This window comes from Amyelois transitella, chromosome 15, assembly GCF_032362555.1.
Source record: "Amyelois transitella isolate CPQ chromosome 15, ilAmyTran1.1, whole genome shotgun sequence".
Classification (NCBI taxonomy): Eukaryota; Metazoa; Arthropoda; class Insecta; order Lepidoptera; family Pyralidae; genus Amyelois; species Amyelois transitella.
In genome coordinates, this window is record NC_083518.1 from 1,039,057 (window position 1) to 1,063,555 (window position 24,499).

General features: G+C 36.2%; 1 protein-coding gene across 1 annotated transcript in view; it reads left to right on the top strand.

Annotated features, from left to right (window-relative positions):
• Positions 1-2,300: 2,300 nt before the first annotated feature.
• The window catches only part of LOC106136488 (uncharacterized), a 33,934-nt gene continuing 11,735 nt past the window's right edge, over positions 2,301-24,499 (top strand). Inside the window, exons 1-2 of the mRNA XM_060948087.1 lie at positions 2,301-2,433; positions 24,164-24,231. The gene's annotated coding sequence lies outside the window, so the exon portion shown is untranslated. The remainder of the gene's footprint in view (positions 2,434-24,163; positions 24,232-24,499) is intronic.

Genomic DNA, 24,499 nt, shown 5'->3' on the forward strand with positions numbered 1-24,499 from the left:
AAACTGATATCTGGGAATCCCAAATGAGTTTAACCGGGAAAACCAAAAGTGTTCTCAATTGTGGTTATTTAATATTTCCTTATGATAAACGTTACGGCAGTAACTTACGGTTTTAACGACTCGTACCTCGTTAATAACATTACCATTCAAATAACTTCTTCGTCCTGGCGTAAATTCCATTACGAGTACATCCTCATCTCTCTAGGTCCAGAAGACACACCCCGGGGTGGTATCTACTCATCATGATGAGGTACGAACTTTTTCTGATTGGCCTGGGTCTATGTTTATCTATATCGTTGAGTTAGTATCTCGTACTAACTTCGAGGCTAACTCAATTTGTGCAATCTGTCCCGAATATATTTATTTATTTATCTAGTCGACTTTTACGACGTCCATCGGAACGAGATGCGAGTGGTCTTATTTTTTATAATTATGTAGCGGAAGCGTTGGTTCGAATCGACTGCCACCAAAAGGAAGATCTTCCCCAGGCATCACACACAACACTCCTGTTACAAGTACATTGCACTTTTTCACTTCCTCTGAAGAACAGCTGTATTTTTAATTTATACAGAGATAATGACCCATTATAGAAGCAACACAAAGAGTTGTTTGTGCGTGTGCGCTATTTACCAAGACAGGGTGCCAAGACTGTAAAAAAAATGTATTCATCAATTAAGTAGTTGTCGAAATGGTTTTGAAAGTGTGGACTAGTTTTTGACTGAGACAATGTTTCCGTGGAAAAAAAATTATGTTTGTGCACCCAGGTTTTACCACCCTAGTTGCACATCTATACTAATATTATAAAGCTGAAGAGTTTGTTTGTTTGAACGCGCTTATCTTAGGAACTACTGGTTCGAATTGAAAAATTCTTTTTGCGTTGAATAGACCATTTATAGAGGAAGGATTTCAGCTATATAACATCACGCTGTAACTATAAAGAGCAAAGAAATAATGGAATATGTGAAAAAACGGGGATAATTATTCATCATTGAGGGCTTCAATGATGCCCAACATAACTATTCCACGCGGACGAAGTCGCGAGCACAGCTAGTAGTGGAATAAACGGCTTCACAATTTTGATACTATCCATCCACGCAAATCGAGATGATCGACACTACCACATTAATACCCTACTGGAACCATAAGAGTATATTTAACCGGAGTAAAATATAGGTAAACATAAAATATGACAAATTACACAGATTAATTTGGAGAGTTGTACCCAACGTGCCGTGTGGTTCCCGTTAGTGCCATGTGGTTCCCGGCACCAATAGGAAAAAGAATAGGACCAATCCATCTTTTTCCCATGGATGTCGTAAAAGAAGACTAAGGGGTAGGCTTAAAAACTTGGGATTCTTCTTTTAGGCGATGGGCTAGCAACCTGTCAATATTTGAAGACAAATAGCTGAACGTGGCCTACAGTCTTTTCAAGACTGTCGGCTCTGTCTACCCCGCAAGACATATAGATGTGATTATATGTATGTACCCAACGATACGACATTTTATACCTAGGCTAATCAGAAAAAGATTTTTTGTTCGACGTTCGAACCCGATTTGACAGTAGTACATACAGCAGACTTGTCGCCCTGCGCACGCGCCGTGTGCATCCAGGCGAAATTTCTTCGAAACGCATCGCGGAATGAAATCGTATTCTCCGGTCGGCGAGCGGGCGATGACTCCCTTTTTTATGGCGCTCATGATTTTAAACATACATATGCCACGGCTGCATCACTAAACTGAATTTATAGAAGGTGACTGACATGTCTTTCAGAGTTGAAAGAACTGATAGGATTTAGTTGAAATTCCACATTCAGATACCTACCTGGTTATTACGGCAATACGTCGTTGATGATAAATTCTTTCCCATGGATGTCGTAAAAGACGCCTAAGGGAGAGGCTCATAAACTTGGGATTTGTAGGCGATATGCTATTAATCTTCTTAAATCTTAATTACATGAAAAGCCATACAGTTGAACGTGGCCTTTCAGTCTTTTCAAGACTGTCGGCCCTGTCTACACCTCAAAAGATATAGACATAGACTATATGTACCTATGTAAATTGTATGAGTGGAAATAATAATTATAGTTAACCTGGCACCATTTCCTCAACTAAAACCTTTCCCTATGAAAAGGCCGAGACAAACTTTATTCCAATTATGAACAGAAATGAAGAGAATTGTAGGTACTTGAACCCGCAAATGGTCGAATTCGCATCAGTTTTGTGAACATGTCACAAATTTAGATTAAAAATCGTCATCTGTTGACATTTTTCTAAATAAGAACAAGCAATCCATCAAGCATGAGACTCGTAAGTCAGATAATACCTACCTTAGTCTTCAGTAGTCCCGCGTGTTTTGTCCGCGACGGTCGCCAATTTGTGAAGTGAAAGTGCGGTGAGCCTCGTGTAGGTAACTGTACCGGTCAAATGATCTAGGTGAGTAACTTGCCCAAAGAGATAAATCTAGCTAGATCCCGCAAGTGCATGCCCTTCTACATTTCGTGGCAAAATTGTGTCTAGATGTTAGTGTTTATAATCAACCTCTTTTTAAAATTGTTTTCATGTTTGTTACGTGTGTTTTATAAAGTTGGGATTTTTTTTTTCGGGTAGAAGGCTAACAATTTGTTTATTTGAATTGAAAATTTCGATAAGTCATGCAGCTGATAGTAAATTTCGAGACTTTTCCATATAATTGGCTCTGTCGTCGTCGTTAGGGATGAAAACGTGATAGTGAAATACGCATTAAAAAAGTTTTAACGTGATAAAACCGTGTTTCTTCTCCGTGCTCTTCAAGCTGTGTCAGTAAATTTTACAAAAAAAAATTCTGAAGTTACTGTTGACTTTCAGTTCATAATTAAAAAAGGGAAATGTTTGTGTGAAGTTGCCGTATCTAGCTAGATTTAGGTCTCTGAACTTGCCCTTTGTTTATAGGTTATGTTTGACGCCATAGCATAAGGCACGATGTTTTTGAATTGCAAGTGCCGCTTGCGCAGACTAATCGGTTTGCGAGAACGGTTTTATGTTAAATGTAACAGTTTTATTGCGTTTTCGCAAGTAGTTTTTGTTGAATTACTACGTTATTTTATGATACTATAAACATATCTTCTTTTTTTATAACTAAGCAATTTTTAGTACGAATGTTTTTTTTAATAAATCTATTTTTTTAAAACCTTTTTAACAAGTAAATTTGTAAAGTATAAAAAGTACGTATTAACGCTGTATTGTACATCTTTTCGGACATACTTTTGATGTCTAGCAATGCATCTTCTGTTGCTATACTGAAATCTATTCTTCGAAGTAACTTAGACTTTTCATTTATTAGCTCTGTCCACTCCGTAAGGAATAACGACGTGTATATCTTTGTATCATTAATCTTGGATGTTTATCTATATGAGTATTATTTATAAAATATAGTATCGTTGAGTTAGTGTCTCGTAACACAAGTCTCGAACTTACTTCGAGGCTAACTCAATCTGTGTCATTTGGCCTGTATATATATATTTATTTATCATCTACCTGGTGTTAGTTCCTATTTAATGTTCACCTCCCAAGAGGAGTATGAGTTTTTCAATGGTAGATCATAAAAATCAAGAATAAAAATCAAGATCGAAAATAGACTGTTTTACAGACAATCATGCCAGTCTTACTCGATTTCCATAAAGTGAAGTACAGCAAAGAAGTTTTTTTTGTAAACTCTTTATTGCACATAAAAAGAAATGTTACAAAAATTGAACAGTCATTGGATATAGAAGAATATGTACAATGGCCGATTTTTCCCAATTGGAATTTCTTCCAGTCAACCAAAATAAAAAGGAAAATCCATAATCAAAGAGGTAGCGCACATTAAAAGCATTCAGGATGCGTTACAATTGTTTTTTTATTATGAATACATACATATAACATATCTCTTGTAGGGTAGACAGAGCCAACAGTCTTAAAAAGATCGTGGCTTTTCGGTCTATAATTATTTCTGTAATATATCGTCATAATTTATGTCATGTTGTGTTTTGTTAAAAAGTCTCTATCTACCCCGTACAGGCTGGCATGTAAAATACAAAATGCAAAAGAGTAACACTCACAGCCACGGATAAGGAAACAACTTATGACACAAATTGTCTATTTCTCAACAAAAAACCCGTCGATTTTTACGGTAACTTTCGCAAAATTAATTGACTACGAATTGCCGTGACGTACTAGATAAATTCTTACGGAAGCTATCAATAAACTATATTACTTACTATGTAAAGCAGAGTATTTGTGTTCGGGTTATGGAGGTATAGATCGCGTGACAAACGCACGGAAGTGAATTTTCGTCGTCTTCCGACTGTGTCGTGTTTTTGTGCCGAATGTGTACGGAAAGAAATAGGTATCTGAATGGAAATTGGGTTTTTTGAATTATATGTAAATAAGGAAGTTTTTGTAACGAGCTTTGTAAGAAAGCTTTAGGTACGGTGTTAGAATAGAATAGATTTATTTTCAAAATTGGATACAAGTTATCACTTTTTGACGTCACATCACTTAAATCTAATTATAACTACTACCGCTTCCAAAGCACATGTGTAGAAGAAGCGGCGGTACAAATTACACTGCAGCATTTTCATCGGACGTCAATATACAAATATAGATCACTTAAATCTAAATCATGGACGTATGTACACATTGTCTACAATCAAAAAAAAAAAACATGAATGAATGTAGAACTAGTAATTTCCATACGAATTCAATAAGGCTTTGCGTTTGGCGAATTGCGTTAAAAAAAAGTGAATCAGTTTTCAGAGAAATTCAGCTTTACAATGATTGGAGACATTCCTGTTTTCTTTCACCTTTCTAAACTTTTGGCTCACTGGTTCGAATTATTTATTTTTGATGAATCATATAATTATTATATTGATAGCTTTTTCAAAAAATAAAAATATTAAGCAAAACAAGTTAACTGCAAAGTTCATAGAAAAGACTTCAACGAGTCGTGACGTCACAAATATTTTTTTTCTGCAAAAGCTTTACATCCGACTGGATGTACGAAGTGTGCATTTTTATATTTTATTTATTTTATATTATATGCATAGCCTAAAGCCTTTCTCGATAAATGGTCTATTCAAAGCAAAAATAATTTTTCAATTCGAGCCAGTACTTCCTGAGATTAGCGAGTTCAAACAAACAAACAAACTCTTCAGCTATATAATATTACTATAGATATCTATTTAATCTTTTTTTCTGGTTTTTTTTAAACAAATAAGGCAATTATGATTTCTGTGGTGTCCCACTGTTTTACTTGTTGGTAAGGATATAGAATAATACAACACCATAAGTATTATTATACACACCAAAGGTGACAAGCGACTGCCCGCACCGTCGTATATCGGTAATGGCCGACACTCCCCACTCCTTGGTACTTTATTAACCAATCACAACATCACAATTTCTATTAGATACTTATCGTGGAAAAATGGAGTGTCAAACGAAAGACAGAATACTTTTTCTAGAAATTTTCACGGGAATGAAGCCCAGGACTGATGTTAATATTTGATAGCTCTTAGTGATTCTTGACGTATTCGGAGTACGGACTGATTCCCAGCTTCCGTCAGAAACTCAAGATCTCTCAGATTATCTCAATTGAGCTATCACGACTAGTTAGTGCGACCGTCTTCATGAGACACGACACAGCTATAAATATATAGGTAACATACATATAGTCACGTCTATATCCTATGCGGGGTAAGCAACAGTCTTGAGAAGAGTAAAAGGCCACGTTCAGATTTATGGCTTCATGACGGAATCGATATTGAACGATGCACCAGGTGAACGCGCGAATTTAGCTCCACCTACAAAATGTATTCTTTTGTAAGTGGAGCTAAATTCGCGCGTTTTTCGCAAATCTCACGGGAACTATAGATTTTACCGGGATGAAAAGTATCTGAACGCGCCGCTTAATTTTTATTGTTCCTATCCTTTTCTCTTTTCGCACAATACGACAGTGACAGCATGCGTGGTTACTTCGGAACTCGGAAACACCCGACGGCCAACGAATGCAGCCGTAGAACAATTCAAATTCAGAGAATTGAGAAAAAAAAATATGGACGCCGATTGACCGCCCGCTAATAATTTTAAAAATAATAATATAATTCGAAGTGCGTGGTTTAAACTTATTTTAACACTTGTAGGTCTTGGATGTTTATCTATATAAGTATTTATTATAAAATATAGTATCGTTGGGTTAGTATCTCGTAGCACAAGTCATGAACTTACTTCGGGGCTAACTCAATCTGTGTAATTTGTCCCGTATATACATATATTTATTGAAAAAAAAAAAATGATTTTAAATCTGTGGTTCTAATATTCTATAACTTGCGGCCAATGGTCAACTTTCTTCCAAAATTGTAGTGGCTATTGTATTCTGTGACACTTTTTTTTTATAATCTATGGCAGTATAACCATTTGTCGTGATCGTGACTCGTGATGGCTGACGCAGCATTTTGTCTGAGATTTCTAACTTTTAAGAGAAAACCGTATCAGAATTATTACTATTTCGTCAGCTTGCATTTTTACAAGGTTCGCTCGCACTGTATTTGAGGGTACTTGGTCATTTACCCAAAATTTCATAGGAAATTTGACGCCATGAATCTATACTAATACTAATATTATAAAGCTGAAGAGTTTGTGTTTGAACGCGCTAATCTCAGGAACTACTGGTTTTTGGCAGGTTTATGCGCTCTTATTATTTTTAACTAATCGCTGTAACAGAAAAGTAATAAATACCCTCGACTTTAACGTCTTAACTGCGACATTTAGCAACAACATTCAACAATAATAAAGATGTGACAATTTCGTCAGTACCTCGTGACATTCCATTTTAACGGTCCGCTGCTTTTTACTACTAGTTGAAAAATAAGTCATAACAAAAATAACCATTTTTGAGATAAACTTTAACTCGAATCTTAATTCCATTAATAAATATAATAAATAGATGAACGTGATTTACCAGTCTTTATAAGACTGTTGGCTCTGTCTACCCCGCAAGGGAATAGACGAGATTATATGTATGTATGTAAAATAAATAAATATACATACAATGGACAAATTACACAGATTGAGATAGCCTCGAAATAGGTTCGAGACTTGTGTTACGAGAAACTAACTCAACGAAACTTTATTTTATAATAAATACTTATATAGATAAACATCCAAGACCCAGGCCAATCAGACAAAGTTCTTTTCTCATCATGCCCTGACCGGGATTCGAATCCGGGACCTCCGGTGTCACAGACAAGCGTACTACCGCTGCGCCACAGAGGCCGTTGAAAATAGTAACTGACCAATTGCTGTACTCGTAAGATATTGTCAGAAAATCGATATAAGAGACCTATATAAGACCAGAAGAAGCAGCCTTTCTGTCAGTCTGTATGTTTGTACTGCCATAACCCGAAAACAATTGCTCCGGAACACTGGAAAAGATGAAACGGTTATGTTTGTCCGTCAGTCACAGCTTTCTCGTCATGATACCATCAAGTCATTGTGTCACCTTTTTCTATGGGAAACTGTGTCGTTTCCGGTAAACTCCTCCATTATTATTTTTACATAGAACCACGTCTTTTCTCTTACGGGGTAAACAGGGTCAACAGTGTTGAAAACACTTAAAGGCCACGTTCAGCTATTTGCTCAGTTCAGCTATATTATATTCAAATAGTAACAGGTTGCTAACCCATCGCCTAAATAAGAATCCCAAGTTTGTAAGCCTATCCCTTAGTCGCCTTTTAGGACATCCATGGGAAAGAGATGAAGTGGTCCTATTCTTTTTTGTATTGGTGCCGCGACCCACACGGCGCTATATATACTATATACTAACAGAAATACAAATAAAAGACATATACCTATCCACTAAATATATACATATGTATGTAAGTATAAATCTTTCTTACACTCTCCAAGAATTAAGAATATTTACAACTTTTTTAAACAACATAACTCATTAAATTGAGATTTGAATCTGTCGACCTTAAAACAGATAGATTGAGTCTGACACCTTAACCACTAGACCACACGTCTCATTAGTCTGTATATCAGCAATTATTGCATCCGTGAAGTATGATAGCAATGTTTGAGCACGTTCTGATTACAGAAGATTCCCTTGGCTCGTAAAACATTGTTATCAAGTTTGACGTCAAAGTCTGCATTCATATGACACCATTTATAATACTTGAACAAAGCCGTGTGGTTCCCGGCACCAATCGAAAACGGAATAGGACCACTCAATCTTTCTCCCATGGATGTCGTAAAAGGCGACTAAGGGATACGCTTATAAAATTCTTCTTTTAGGCGATGGGCTAGCAACCTGTCACTATTTGAATCTAAATTCTATCTTAAAGCCTCAGCATCTGAACGTGGCCTATCAGTCTATACAAGCCTGTTGGCTCTGTCTACCCCGCAAGGGATATAGACGTAACCATATGTATGTATGTTCTGGAGAACTGATGAAGCGCAATGATGGTCCAGCTAAACTATCACTACATGTTATAAAGTAATCCCCTATATTTCTATGTCTGTTTACATACATACATATAGTCACGTCTATATCCCTTGCGGGGCAGACAGTCTCAAAAAGACTGAAAGGCCACGTTCAGCTGTCTGTATGTATGCGCTGATCTCGGAAAGTTTGGACGGACTTTTTGTACTTGTTTAAATATTGAATGAAGGGTTTTCAGCGGAAGGTTTTTGTCTATAAATGCTACCCTTGCGAAGTAGCGCGTTGCTATTAGTAAATATAGAAATGACACTTTATAAAAAATCGTTCAAACACGCGAACGAAGTCGCGGTTATCAGCTTGTTATAGATACGATATACGATTTAGGTAACTCTCCAGCTGACCTTTAGCATAAAAAGAAATAAACTTTTAAAAAAAACTTACTTATGGCTAGAAACTAATCCAATGGAAATTGTGACAAATTGCTGTCATCAAGTTAATAATCTAATGTTCCTTTGAGATCAATTGCTTTTTTTAAATAGCTCAATATAGACGTATAGAACTGTCACCCTTAGTCGCCTTTTACGACATCTATAGGAAAGATTTGGGGCGGCCCTCTACCTACTTTTTTAAATCTAGAATTCGCTGTTTTCATCCGCAGAATAACAACAAAAAAAAAGCAGTTATTTTTCTTACGCAACATTACTTTACAACAATTATAATTATGTATAATAATAATTAAACCCATAAAATAATTACGTAAAACCGCGTATCCATAACAAAAGTGGGACTAATGGTCCACAAGTGGGTCATTAATGTCAGGTGAATGGACCGTCGTGGGCCATTCCCATTCGATATCCGATAAAGTCAGTGGGCCAATGCAGACAATGTTGATGTTGAAATGGAATTGTATGAAACGATTGAGTTTGTACAAATTGATTCGCTTGTACGGAATTTTTTACCGACTTCGAAAGGAGAGAAGGTTTCTAAAATCTAGCAGAACAAGCATAATTGTGTGCGCGTAAAATGAATAATCCCATTAAGTTCGGTTCCTGTGGGAATTACGGGAAATACTAATCTAGTGCACAATTTGTAGACTTAGTAAACGTAAATTAAGTTCCAACTCTTTAGACACAGTTTGTGCCGTGTGGCTCCCGGCACCAATAAAAAAATAATAGGACCACTCCATCTCTTTCCCAAGAGCCAATAGCTCTGTCTATCCCGCTGTATGTTAACCAAACCGCCGTTTGTTTTCTGATGAGAAACATCACAGTTATACGTATAGAATCGGCAGAGCTACTAAACAAATAATCAGAAAATTCCATTTAAAAACAGAAACTACGCGTTTGTTTCATAATTTATTGGTGCTCCTAACGTTTATATCAACAAAGCCACGCTATATTTGCGGAGCGTCACGCCGCTGATAAGAGATAACGCCACTCGTGATAACGGGGCTTAATTAAATGTAAACCAGTTAACAACGTCAAACGTTATCTTTCAACATGTATGTAGATCAGAGGGCCGATGGTTGAGTGGTTAAAGTCTCACATACATACATATAATGACGTCTATATCCCGGGTAGACAGAGCCAACAGTCTTGATAATACTGATTGGTCACGTTCAGCTGTTTGGCTTACTGATAGAATTAAGATTCATATAAAGTGACAGGTTGCTAGCCCTTCGTCTAAAAGAAGAACCCCAAGTTTTGACGGCCTCTGTGGCGCAGCGGTAGTACGCTTGTCTGTGTCATCGGAGGTCCCGGGTTCGAACCCCGGCCAGGGCATGATGAGAAAAGAACTTTTTCTGATTGGCCTGGGTCTTGGATGTTTATCTATAAGTATATAAGTATTTATTATAAAATATAGTATCGTTGAGTTAGAATCTCGTAACACAAGTCTCGAACTTACTTCGAGGCTAACTCAATCAGAGTAATTTGTCAAAAAAAAAAAGTTTATGAGCCTATCCCTTAGTCGCCTTTTACGACATCTATGGGATTTTTTTTAAATTGCTACATATCATTTCATTTATTAAATATACATCTTTTAATGTTTTATTTATTCTTAATTATTTTTAATTAATTTAAAAATAATCGACAATTTTCCTATTTTTGTTATACTAGAGTTACCCAAGTTTGTAAGTCTACCCCTTGGAGATGGAGTGATCCTATTCTTTTTCCTATTGGTGCCGGGAACCACACGGCAAAATCCAGGAACTGTATTATATCATTTTTTCATTGTGCAGTAAAGTGTTTACAAACAAACAGATGACTTACATACAATGACGATTGTTTACTTATTTATTGTTATTAAGATAGTCATCATCATCAGTCATCTGAATCATTGTAACGTTGTTTTCTCACGCAATTAAAATCAAACAACAGTTATGTAGGTATCAACAGTTGGTTGGTAATAATAAACATAACACCGTTAAATAGTTAAAACAGTTATTCACACAAAACTAGCTGAAATAATAATAATTCCGTGTGGTTCCCGGCACCAATACAAAGAAGAATAGGATCACTACATCTCTTTCCCATCGATGTCGTAGAAGGCGACTAAGAGATAGACTTACAAACTTTTCTCGGGATTTGGATCTCAATTCTATCATTAAGCCAAATAGCTGAACGTGGCCGATCAGTCTTTTCGAGACTGTTGGCTCTGTCTACCCCACAAGGGTATGTTTGCATGTATGTATAATAATAATTTTATTATTATGTCAGTTAGTTTTGTGTGAATAACTATGTTTTGTGTGAAACATTGAGTCCGTAGCAGACTCTTATTGAATGAAGACGAGGCGTGTTATAAAAGCAGATATTGTCGCTCGTCTCTGTATTTTTAATCTCTATCACTCCGTAATGTCCATACAAATGTTATTAATATAAAAGTGAGTTTGTTTGTTATTTCATAACAGTTAAACTACTGAACCTATCGGTGTATAATTTAACATACATATCTATAATACAAACAATACTGATGTCTGTATTTGAAAGATATTGCACAAAAATCGTAGACTAAACGTCAAAAAGTTGATGTTTGTGTGTTTTTTAGAATGTCTGTCTGCCTGTATGTTTGTTCTCGCATAACGCGAAAACTATTGCACCTATCTGAATGCGGTTTTCTGAGATAAATAAATATAAATACCTATATACGGGACAAATTGCACTGATTGAGTTAGCCTCGAAATAAGTTTAAAAGTGTCTTGTTACGAGATACTAACTCAAAGATACAATATTTTATAATGAATATTTATATAGATAAACATCCAAAACGCAGACAAATCAGCAAAGATCTTTTCTTATCACGCTTTATCAACAGGTATATAAAATTTTTACCACCCTCTATAAAGATGGCCTCTACGGCCTCTGTGGCGCAGCGGTAGTGCGCTTGTCTGTGACACTGGAGGTTCCGGGTTCGAATCCCGGCCAGGGCATGATGAGAAAATAACTTTTTCTGATTGGCCTGGGTCTTAGATGTTTATCTATATAAATATTTATTAGAAAATATAGTATCGTTGAGTTAGTATCTCGTAACACAAGTCTCGAACTTACTTTGAGGCAAACTGAAACTGTGTAATTTGTCCTGTATATATTTATTACTGATATTTATATTTATTAGAGGTTAGCTTTTCTCGTTCTATGGCGGACGAAGTCCCGGGCAACGACTAGTAAATCAATAAAAAAATACACTCGCTGATATGATCAGTTATTGTTCTGACAAAAGTGGACTTTATCACGCAATTTCATGATGCAAGGCGGATCTGAATAACAAGAAAAGTGGTTTTTCACATCAATAAAATGTTGATAAAGTTATATTGTCTTCTCGTGTATTTGTATCGCAATCTCTTTACACTTCTTACTCAAATAGAATACTTATATGTTTGTTTAACAATAAGTTAATTATAATACTAGTCTTACGATTTTTGGCATGCAAATAACAAAGGATAGATCGAATTAGAAATATCGATCGAATCAAGCAGATATACAAGGAGAGTGTGGAGGGAAAGGTCGGAGTGGGAAGGCCTAGACGAACGTATCTTGATCAAATTAAGGATGTCCTGGTAATGGGTCAGGTCAAGAGTACCCGAAACTGCCGACCTTGCATGAAGAGAGTTATGAATGTGGATGAAGCGAAGGAAGTATGCAGAGATCGTGGCAAGTGGAAAGATGTAGTCTCTGCCTACCCCTCGGGAAATAGGCGTGATTTTATGTATGTATGTATGGAATCAAGTTTGACGTTTCTTCTTCATTAAATCTGCTGTCTCCAGGTAGATGGAAAACTTTGTAATTTAAATGACTCCATACATATGCGGTACATTGCACTGATCTCATACACATGCAAATTCATGGTGTTGCCATCGTTTTGACGGCCTCTGTGGCGCAGCGGTAAAACGCTTGCCTGTAACTCCGGAGGTCCCGGGTTCGAATCCTGGTCAGGGCATGATGAGAAGCGAACTTTCTCTGATTGATCTGGGTTTTGGATGCTTATCTATCTAAGCATTTATTATAAAATATAGTATCGTTGAGTTAGTATCTCGTAACACAAGTTTCGAACTTACTTCGAGGCTAACTCAATCTGTGTAATTTGTCCCGTATATATTTATATATATTTATCGTTCGAATATATAACGAACAGAATACGCGGTTTTTCCACGAATCAATACAATTTTTTTTATAAAGCAAATACTCTTCTGAAACTATTTTTGTTTAACAATGACTAGTCATAGCTCTTTAGCTCCGCCTGCTAAAACTAAAATGACCGTATCCTGTTCTCGTGAGAATTTCTAAGAAAGTGGCCTGTGCTTGACCTGGCGTTTAAATGGATTCAAACATTCATTAAAAAATCCGACATTCGATTTAGCTGTTCAGACAGACAGAGAAACTTTCGCATTTGTAATAGTATCAATTTCCAGTTGCCTTTTCATAAATTATATTCCTTGGTATTTGAAATGAAGACTGACAAGATCATATGTTGCTTTATAAGAACTCTTTGCCAAAAATACTTTAAGAGGTTACTGTTGTAGTAACCTCTTAAAGAATTTTTGGCAATCGTTGTATTATTGGCGTTAATAAATAAATAATTAACTCACTTGGCGTTCACTTTAAAGTTTTGTAGTCACTTACCTGAATTATTGATGAACTATTTAGTAGGTACTATTCCAAATACAGCAATAAATCCTTTATAGGTAATGCCGAATGAATTCTGCACATTCAGGAACCTGAAGGATGTGTAACTATGGATCCAATACGGGTAAGGTTTACCTGCAAAGGTCAGATGGGAGCCGATTTGAAAAACCTGACTCACCCAATCCAGGATCCATGAATAGAATAGAATAGATTTATTTTCAAAATTGGATATAAGGTATCACTTATTGACGTCACATAACTTAAATCTAATTATAACTACTACCGTTTCCAAAGCGCATGTGTAGAAGAAGCGGCGGAACAAACTACACTGCAGCGTTTTCATCGGACGTCAATTCACAAAATATAGATCTCTTAAATCTAAATCATGAATGAATGTAGAACTTGTCATTTCAAAACGAATATAAATGCATCGTCAAAGGCATACCCCGGGCTCCTCTCCAGTGAGGTGAGGATGCAACCGGGACTCAACCCAGGAGGAAGGAGGTTATGCCGAAAGACACTGCTATAGGTACTATTCTGACAGAGACTTAAGTACGTATTATTTTTTTTTTTAAATGTGTAAATTTCTGTTCAATAAAGCCGTGTTTTTCCCGGCACCAATAAAAAAAAAGAATAGGACCACTCCATCTCGTTCCCATGGATGTCGTAAAAGGCGACTAAGGGATAGGCTTATAAACTTGGGATTCTTCTTTTAGGCGATGGGCTAGCAACCTGTCACTATTTGAATCTCAATTCCATCATAAAGCCAAACAGCTGAACGTGGTCTATCAGTCTTTTCGAGACTGTTGGCCCTGTCTACCCCGCAAGGGACATAGACGGGATTATATGTATGTATGTATAAAGATATTACAAACATAAAAAGTAATTTTATCGAAAGTTTAAAGTGATGTCCGAATTACAAAAGAAGTAAAAGATCATATAATACAAAAACACCAAAGTAATTACTATGCACGCTCATTTTCCATACAACTTTGGGTCGATCGGCGCATTAAGTACAATTTAAGAATCAGTACATTTCCTGACTCTTATACCATTGTTATAGAGACTAAATTACATTGATTCTGTGCGCAAAAACATGTGATTTAGAAACCGTGACGTTTTGATTAATGCCAGTTTTTCTTTGGAAGAATGTGAGAGAAATTGTTGATCGTAAAAGATTACGGGTTAAGTGTGTTGTATTATATGGATTTAGGCTAGTTTTGAACTGCAATTGCCGTGTGGTTCCCGGCACCAATAAAAAAAAAAGAATGATGTCCCATTGATGTCGTGCACTTAAATAACTAAAGGGATTATAAACTTGGGGTTTTTTTTTGGGCGATTAGTTAGCAACCTGTCACTATTTGAAATTTTGAATCTCAATTCTATCGTTAAGCCAAAGAGCTGAACGTGGCCATTCAGTCTTTTCAAGACTGTTGGCTCTGTCTACCCCGCAAGGGATATAGACGTGACCATATGTATGTATGTTAACTGAATGTGCAGGTTTACTTCCTATGTTTCCTATTAAAATATGAACGAAAAATTTATCTTTTGCAACAGTTACTGGTAACTTCCATCAGCCTTCGTCATGATTTTAATCATTATAGTAATTAATAGATTTAATCTGAACATGCTCTAATAATTACTGTTGTAATATTAATTATTAATTTCACTAACAAACTGTTATATACTTTGTTAGTTTATTGTTCAGGCCGTGACGTAAATTATTTGTATAATTTTACTAGCTGTGCCTGTGACTTCGTCCGCGTGGAATAGTTATTTTGGGCATCATTGAAGCCCTCAAGGATGAATAATTTTCCCCGTTTTTTTCGCATATTCCATTATTTCTTTGCTATATTTATAGTCGTAGCATAATGTATCGCAGCATATGTAATGTATAAAACAAAAAAATAATTTTTCAATTCGAACCAGTAGTTCCTGAGATTATCGCGTTCAAACAAACAACCAAATAAACTCTTCAGCTTTATAATATTAGTATAAATATTGTACTTGGTAATAAAATTAACTACTTATTGCTTCTATGCTGGTCTGGTAGCAAGGAAGTATCAAAGAGTACCTACGCCAGCAGCTTCTCTTCACGTGCAGTTTGTAAAAGTATATTAAGGGATAGGTATATAAACTTGGGATTTAGGCGACGCTAGTAACCTATGACTAATTCCATCATTAAACTATACAGCTAAACGTGGCCCCCTAATCTTTTCAAGAATGTCGGCTCTGTAAAAGTACCCGAAACCGCCGAGGTTGTATGAAGAGAGTTATGAATGTGGATGAAGCGAAGGAAGTATGCAGAGATCGTGGCAAGTGGAAAGAGGAAGTCTCTGCCGACCCCTCCGGGAAAGAGGCGTGATTTTATGTATGTATGTCGGCTCTGTCTACCCCGTAAGGCATATAGACTTGATCATAGGTATGTATGTAATGAGTTTGGAGAGATTAATACAAATTTATAATATAACCTAGTTATAGTTATTTAAAATTCATAGTCTGCCTATCCCTATGGGTAACAGGTGTAACGGTTTGTAGACGTGTGTATGTATGTGATACACAGGAAGTGAAATATCACGAAAATCGTAAAGAATTGCGTAAAAGCACAAATTCGCGTGCGCCATATCTGCGCAATAAATCATTAAACGTAGATATTGTTTCCATCATTTAAGATATATCTAATGATTTCCTTGACAAGATAAAGAATAGAACCACTCCATTGCGTTCCAATGGATGTCGTAAAAGGCGACTAAGGGATAGATTTATAAACTTGGGATTCTTCTTTTAGGCGATGGGCTAGCAACCTGTCACTATTTGAATGTATATTCTATCATGAAGCCAAACAGCTGAACGTGGCCTATAAGTATTTTAAAGACTGTTGGCTCTCTCTACCCCGGAAGGGATATAGACGTGATTATATGTACTCGTATGTATGTATATATGTTCCTGATATTATCGAAATATTATGCGTGTTATGACTTTCCATAACGATAAGTGTACCAAGTTACTAATTTATAGTAGAGAAATGCGGCAATTTCCACTTTTTGTTTGATAATATCTGTATTCTTTATGGTGTTATGAGAATTTTTACTTTCTCCGCAAATTATAACTCGACAGTGATAGAAACTTTGACTAAAGTAGGTACATAACAAAGAACGGGTAAAATCTGATCTGATCTGACTGACAAAGTCTTACAAAATGTTTGAAAAGACAAGTGTGGACTTATAAAATTAAAAAACATACATACAATACCATAGTCTTTATCTTATTACGGTGCATACATACCATACAATCACGTCGTTATCCCTTACGAGGTAGACAGAGCCAAGAGTCTCGCAAAGACTGAAAGGCCAAGTTCAGCTGTATGGCTTAATGATGGAATTAAGATTCGAATAGTGACAGGTTGCTAGCCCATCGGTCAAATAAGAATCCCAAGTTTATAAGCCTATCCCTAATGCACAAAATCCTACTTATATAAATGCGAAAGTTTTTGACTATGTCAGGATGTTTGTTACTCTATCACGCAAAAACTACTGAACCGATTATGATGAAATTTGGTATGTAGGTAGCTGAAGACCAAGAATAACATAAAGGCTACTATTTATCACGGAGTTCCCGCGGGATTGATAGGGTTTCAATGCGGACGAAGTCGCGGGCGGCCTCTAGTACATCATAAATCCATGTTAACCTCAAATATTGCACTTGCCACATTATATCTGAACGCTTTTCGGTCTTTCAAAACTGTTGGCTCTGTCTACCTCGTAAGGAAAACAGACTTGATTATGCAGGTATGTATTGAACATGTCATCACACGCCCTTCACTCATCTCCAGCATTTTGTGGACGCCTGAGTCTGCGTTATGACACTACGGACCGGTCGAACTACATTGCAATATATTTAAATTCTTATATCTGACCTTTTCCTTATATGGTCATTGTGAATCCTACCGGCGGATAGGGTTGCCAAATCTCCCTGACCACCTGTACAAATGAACTAGCGATAATTTATAAATTACTTAAAAACTAAGTTTACTGCCGCTTCCAAGGCGTCAGTGCAGAAGAAGCGGTAACAAAGTGCACTGCAGCATTTTCTTCAACAATGTCAACTTCACAATATCAATTAAACTTAGAATAGAATGTGGACGAGAGAATACATTGTTCAGATTAATATATTTATATGAGATTTTAATAATAAAATATATATATTTTTTTTTTCTTATATATCGCTGTCCCGTTTCACGTCATAATAAAAAGCGAAATGGCAATGGTTTTTCGCGCGAAAAAAACAGCGTCGGGCGTGCCATGCTTCGAGGTCAGGATACTATTAGATTTGTGCATTTGTGTTGATAAGGACTTTTTGACTTATGCCGTGTGGTTCCCGGCACCAATAAAAATAAAGAATCCATCAGGACCACTCCATCCCTTTCCCATGGATGTCGTAAAAGGCGACTAAGGGATAGGCTTACAAACTTGGGACTGTTCTTTTAGGCGATGGGCTAGCAACCTGTCACTATTTGAATCTCAATTCTATCATCAAGCCGAAAAGCTGAACGTGACCTATCATTCTTTTCAAGACTCTTGGCTCTGTCTACCCCGCCTACGTCTACGTCATATAGACGTGATCATATGTATGTATGTACTATTAGATTTGTGCATTTGTGTTGATATAGATTTTTTTGAAGGATTACGTCTCTCCTGATTACATTACGGGGAATTTTACCACAAATCGTGTTACTCCTTGACCTTCAGATTTCATTAGTGTAATAATTAGTATGCCAACTGGGTATAAACTGATTAACATCTATGAGTATAGTACTAACTAGAACTATTATGATTCTGTTTTTGGTAACTTTATAATTTTACGCACCTTTATTATTTGAATCTCTTTAAAGGTCTGGTAAGCAAAAAAAAAAGTGTGAGTCAACTCTTTCTCTACTCATCGCGCGCAGATTGTAAAAGTCAACTAAGGATCCTTAGTTGACTTTTACAAACTTCGAAGGTTTATACACTACGGCTCCTTCTTTAAAACAGTGTGCAAGCAACCTGCAACTTTTTGGCTCGCTGTAAATATTAAAACTTGAAATATTACTCCTTTGTAAAACACATGCGCAGGCGCATATGCGTAAAATTGCTCATAAGAAACAAGCAGACAATGACCTAGATCTTACAGATAAGACAAATTAAACAGATAAGAAGACGAATTGGGAACAGATTCATCAGAAAATTGAGGATGTTGTTCAAACTACTAGGTTCCTGTACACAAGAAATTCAACGACCGGCGGAAAAGTTGCTTTGTAAGAAATTACGTCATGAATGTTAAAACGTTATAGGTGACTGACTGACTAATCCATCAACACTGAACGAATTTCGTTGAAATTTGGCTAATAGATAGTATAAATGACGCAGGCACCGGTTGAGGAAGAATTCTTGGTAATTCTCAACGGAGCGAAGTAAAGGATAGGGAATAGTCACGTCTTTAACCCTTGCGGACTAGACAGAGCCAATAGTCTTGAAGAGACTGAAAGGCCACGTTCAATATGGCTTTATGATGGATAATTGTATATGTATGTTCTAAAGAAATTCGTTTGAGCCGTGTATGATTTCTCACCCTTCTAGCGTTTTTGGGGATAAATATTTAATTAGTTTTAAGATTTTAAGCAATTTTTTTTAATATGGCTCTAAGAGAAGCTATAGGGAAGCAATGTTCGTGCAAAGTGACCCTTTATTCTGATGGACACTTCTTCCCATATCCCAGACAGACGTATGTTAAGATGGTTTGGTCATGTGGAGAGGATGAATGAAAGCAGGTTGACTAAGCCGATATACAAGGAGAGTGTGGAGGGAAAGGTCGGAGTGGGAAGACCTAGACGAACGTATCTTGATCAAATTAAGAAAGTCCTGGCAAAGGGTCAGGTCAAGAGTACCCGAAACCGCCGAGCTTGCATGAAATTATACGTCATGCATGAAGAGAGTAATGAATGTGGATGAAGCGAAGGAACTATGCAGAGATCGTGGCAATTGGAAAGATGTAGTCCCTGCCTACCTCTCCGGGAAAAAGGCGTGCTTTTATGTATTTATACATGTAGAATTCATAATTGTGTGTGACGTATTTATTTCGAAGTCAATGGATGTATCAAAAGCATTTTCCTCATAATTTTAGGTCGGTCAATAAGCTGTCTCGTAGGAATGGATGGGTGCTATAATCTGATGAATCATGTTTGTTATGGCACGCCGCTTGGAAAATGATAATGTTATCGGAGAGATAATGAACGGATAGATAGTAAGTTTTTTAATGCCATCAAATTATTATCTGGTCCATTAGAGGTGTGAAGCTGTGCGGGATAATACCAACATGATTTTTAAATTGTTTTTCTTTTCTGGTAATTAAATTAATTTCTTTTTAAAATTTTAAGAAGTAAAGTCGAAATATATTTTTCAAGTGGTTTTAAACATTGTGTGAATTTAAGTGATTATAGTGAGGAGTTTACAATTTTGGATTAATCATTTTTAAGGTTGGTATTTTTAGAATTGTTTCTGAATTTTTTTTTCAGTATTCCTTACCTACATCTAAAACTCAATCCTCCATTTTTTAAGCTTTTACCGTTATCAGTTCGGAAAATAAATTTGGGATTTTTCTTGTAAGCGATGGACTAACAACCTGTCACTAGTTGAATCTCATATATATGGCCACGTCTATATCCCTTGCGGGGTAGACAGAGCCAACAGTCTTGTAAAGACTGAATGGCCACGGTCAACTTTTTGGCTTAATGATAGAATTGAGATTCAAATAGTGACAGTTAGCTAGCCCATCACATAAAAAAGAATCCCTTGTAGGCCTATCCCTTAGTCGCCTTTTACGACATCCATGGGAAAGAGATGGAGTGGAGGACTATTCTTTTTTGTATTGGTGCCGGGAACCACAAGGCGAATTGAAAATTGCTTATTTGAATCTCAATTTCATCTTTAAGTTATACAGCTAAGCGTAGCCTTTCAGTCTTTTCGAGGCTGTTGGTTTGTCCATCCCGCAATGGAAATAGAAGTATAAAAACATTCATATTAATTTGAAGTGTTCCTATTCTTTTGCAAACTTTCTTAATATCAATTAAATATATAATTGTAATCTAAATAGTAATTAATCATATCATCATTCGCGTTTTAGTCTTTGGAGTATTATGGCGAACGATTTTCAAAAAATCATTTATTAAAAAATATGAATATATCAATGAATTAAGTGTGGGAGGTCAATAAGCCAAAAAGCTGAATGTGGCCTGTCAGTCTTTTCAAGATTTTCGGCTCTGTCTACCCCGCAAGGGATAAAGACGTGATTATATGTATGTATGTATGTGCTCGGAGCAATGTCCCCGTTGATAATTTTTGATTATTCCGAAACAAGTTTAAATCAAGTTTGTTATACAAAAGATTACTAACGAACTAATACTAAATATATATATATTTAGTGGATAGGTATATGTCTATTATTTGTATTTCTGTTAGTATATTATTATATTGATGCTAATACCACAGTGACTTGCCGCTTTTAACTGAATTATCTATTTCCTTTATTGTTTGCCGGTTGACTAGAAGAGATCCCTTCATGGGATAAATCCGCCATTGCAAGTGATTTGTTTCTTTTATAACTATGTACTTATTTTCTTGTTACTGTGTACATTTCTGTGCAATAACGATATTACAAACAAACAAACTAATTACCTTCTGTATACAAGAAACCCAATATACCTGCTGTTCCTTTTTCACAAATCAATCCAAATTGAGTTAGTAACATGTAATTAGTGATACTGCGGTAGAACGTGTGTTCACCTCGAAGGCTGCGTTTGACGTCATTTTTGAGTAGGTGTCAGTAACCACAAGGTATAAATAACTATGTGTCCTACTAATGAGTACTACTTATTAAGTACTACCTGTGCCTGCGACTTCGTCCGTGTGGAATAGTTATTTTGGGCATCATTGAAGCGCCGTTTTTTCACATTTTCCATTATTTCTTTGCTCCTTATAGTTGCAGCGTGATGTTATGTAGCCTAAAGCCTTCCTCGATAAATGGTCTATTCAAAAGAATTTTTCAATTCGAACCAGCTGTTCCTGAGATTAGCGCGTTCAAACAAACAAACTGTTCAGCTTTATAATATTAGTATAGATGTATGATTAAAGCTTAGGACAAATGTCCACATTTCCGCCGAGGATATCGATTGGAGCAGTTATCTTTTTACAAAAGTTATTGTTGGTATATTTAGATTTTTGCTCAGTAAAGTTCCGATTTTAACTTACCTAATTTGGTAAATGATTATTTTTAGTCGCTCAATTTGTTTCCTTAATCTTTTTTTTTTTGGTTGATCAATTCAACAGTCCAGAACTAAGTCAATGGTCAGATTTGGATCGCAAGGCTGCTTTTGACGTAGTTTGTGCGACACGCCGTCACAGATATACAATTAATTGGACGTGGCAATTTACTATGGTTACACGAATCGAAAGGTTTAGTAGGAAGTTACAATTACCATAGTGCCGTGTGGTTCCCGGCACAAATACAAAAATAATAGGACTTCACCACCTCTATTCCATGGATGTCGTAAAAACCGACTAAGGGATTTTTGGTCGATGGGCTGGCAACAGGTCACTATTTAAATCTCATATCTATCATTAAGTCGAACATCTGAACGTGGTCTATCAATCTTTTCAAAACTGTTGGCTCTGTCTACCCCGCAAGGGATATAGACTTAATAATAATAAATGTATGTATGTAGAATAAAAATAGAAATAAAAAAGCTTTTTCGATAGTGAAACATGATAAGTATATAATTTAAGACATAACAACGCATAACCAAAACTATTTTATTCCAAGTTTGTAAAATTGACGTTTAAAATAAAATGATGCAGTGCAGATTGTTACCCCTTCTTCTGCATTGACGCTATGGAAGTGGCAGTAAACTTATTTTTAAGTGATTTATTTTTTAATTTTACAAGTCCTTCCTTAATTTTTTTTTTATTTATAATTTTATATCCATTAGCAACATTAATATTACTATGGCTCCCATGTCACATAAGAATTCCATATCACGTAACAACTCCAGGTTAGTTGTATGTAAAAGCTTGGTGCGTGTTTCCCATACAAACAGAATTGTATAGAATTTACTTATGAGTTTTTATACGTTTAAATTATTATTACGTTTAAATTATGACCGCACCATCTCTTTCCCGTGGATGTCGTAAAAGGCGACTAAGGGATAAGCTTATAAACTTAGGATTTTTTTAGACGATAGACTATCAACCTGCCACTATTTGAATCAATTCTATCATTAAGTCTCTTAAAAACTGAATTCTGACTGCGGGCTCTGTTTACCTCGCGAGGCATTTTGACGTGATTATGTGTATGCATGTTATTTTTAGCCTGGATACGTACGGAATATGTAAATAAAGGTGTTAATTTTGGCATTTCGTTCAAGTTTGATATTAAATATAAATATGTATGTTGTTTTTTAGAAATTATGGGTCTTGAAACATGAAATAAAAATTAAATTAACTCTTGGATTTGAATGCTTAAATTAGCATAAGGATCGCGGTGAGTTTAAGGACGCAGATTCTGCCTACCCCTCTAGTAAAGAGTAGTGTAGTGATTATGTAAGTATGGTAAAATACATACATACTTACATCTGTATGGAATGGAGATTCAAATAGTGACAGATTGCACTCCCATCGCGCACAAGAAGAATTCCAAGTTGATTAAAATCGAATTAAGCATTTTCTTTAGTGGCATAAAAATAAATAGTACAAATAATATTATTTTTGCCTCCTCCAACTACATGTAACGTGTTACAATTAACGCAGCACTGACAAATCCATTGTTGTAAATTGTAACATCAAAACTTCTAAGAATTAATTCTGAGACAAAAAAATGTGCCCGGCTATACATTTGTTGCAATTTGAAGCATGATTAAAGTTAGTGCCGTGTGGTTCACTGGACTTGAGAATAGGATCACTTTCTTCCCCCAATCTTTTCCATGTACTTTGACAGACGATTGACCAGGCTTTTTCGTTTTACGGGGACGAAGTCGCGGGGAACAGCTGGTATTCTGTAAGTGAATGATCTCTGCCTAGACGAACGTATCTTGGTCAAATTAAGGCTGGGTTATGAATGTATTTGTATTAGCGTTCCCATCATGATCCCATGAATGTAGTCGGAAATGTAAAGAGTACGGTTTACGGTACCGCATCCGTGTGACCGGGCCGTGAGAACTGGAATTCAAACCGAATTGACAGATAGAATAGAATACATACATACATACATACATATGGTCACGTCTATATCCCTTGCCAGGAAGTCAGAGCCAACAGTCTTGAAAAAACTGAATGGCCACGTTCAGCTATTTGGCTTAATGATAGAATTGATATTTAAAGGTTGCTAGCCCATCGCCTAAAAAAGAATCCCAAGTTTGTAAGCCTATCCCTTAGTGGCCTTTTACGACATTCATCAATCCATCAATAACGACATCAATCGGATCAAGGAGGCGTGAGTTTAAAACAAAATTGTAATAAAGTTACCTAATAACTTGTAAAAAGCTTTCTCTTTGTTTCAGATCGATTGGAGATGCGCAATAACTAAAACTTCAGATAATTTGATAGCAATACAGTAAAAATCATACAGGTTAGTAAAGGTTTATACAAAATGCATTTCAAAAGTAAATAAATGAAAGATAAGTTTGCCGTGTGGTTCCTGTGGATGTCGTAAAGGACGTTGGTCTGTTAGCAAAGAAACATTGGTACCGTGTATGCTTCGCTTCTAGTGCAGTTTGTGATGGTCAGTCAAGGTATCAGGAGTCAGTCAAATGCTTACATACCTGGGATTCCTATTTAAGGCTATATGGACTCTAGGATTCCTAGGCCGAGATCTTAAGCTATTCAGTTAAACTTGA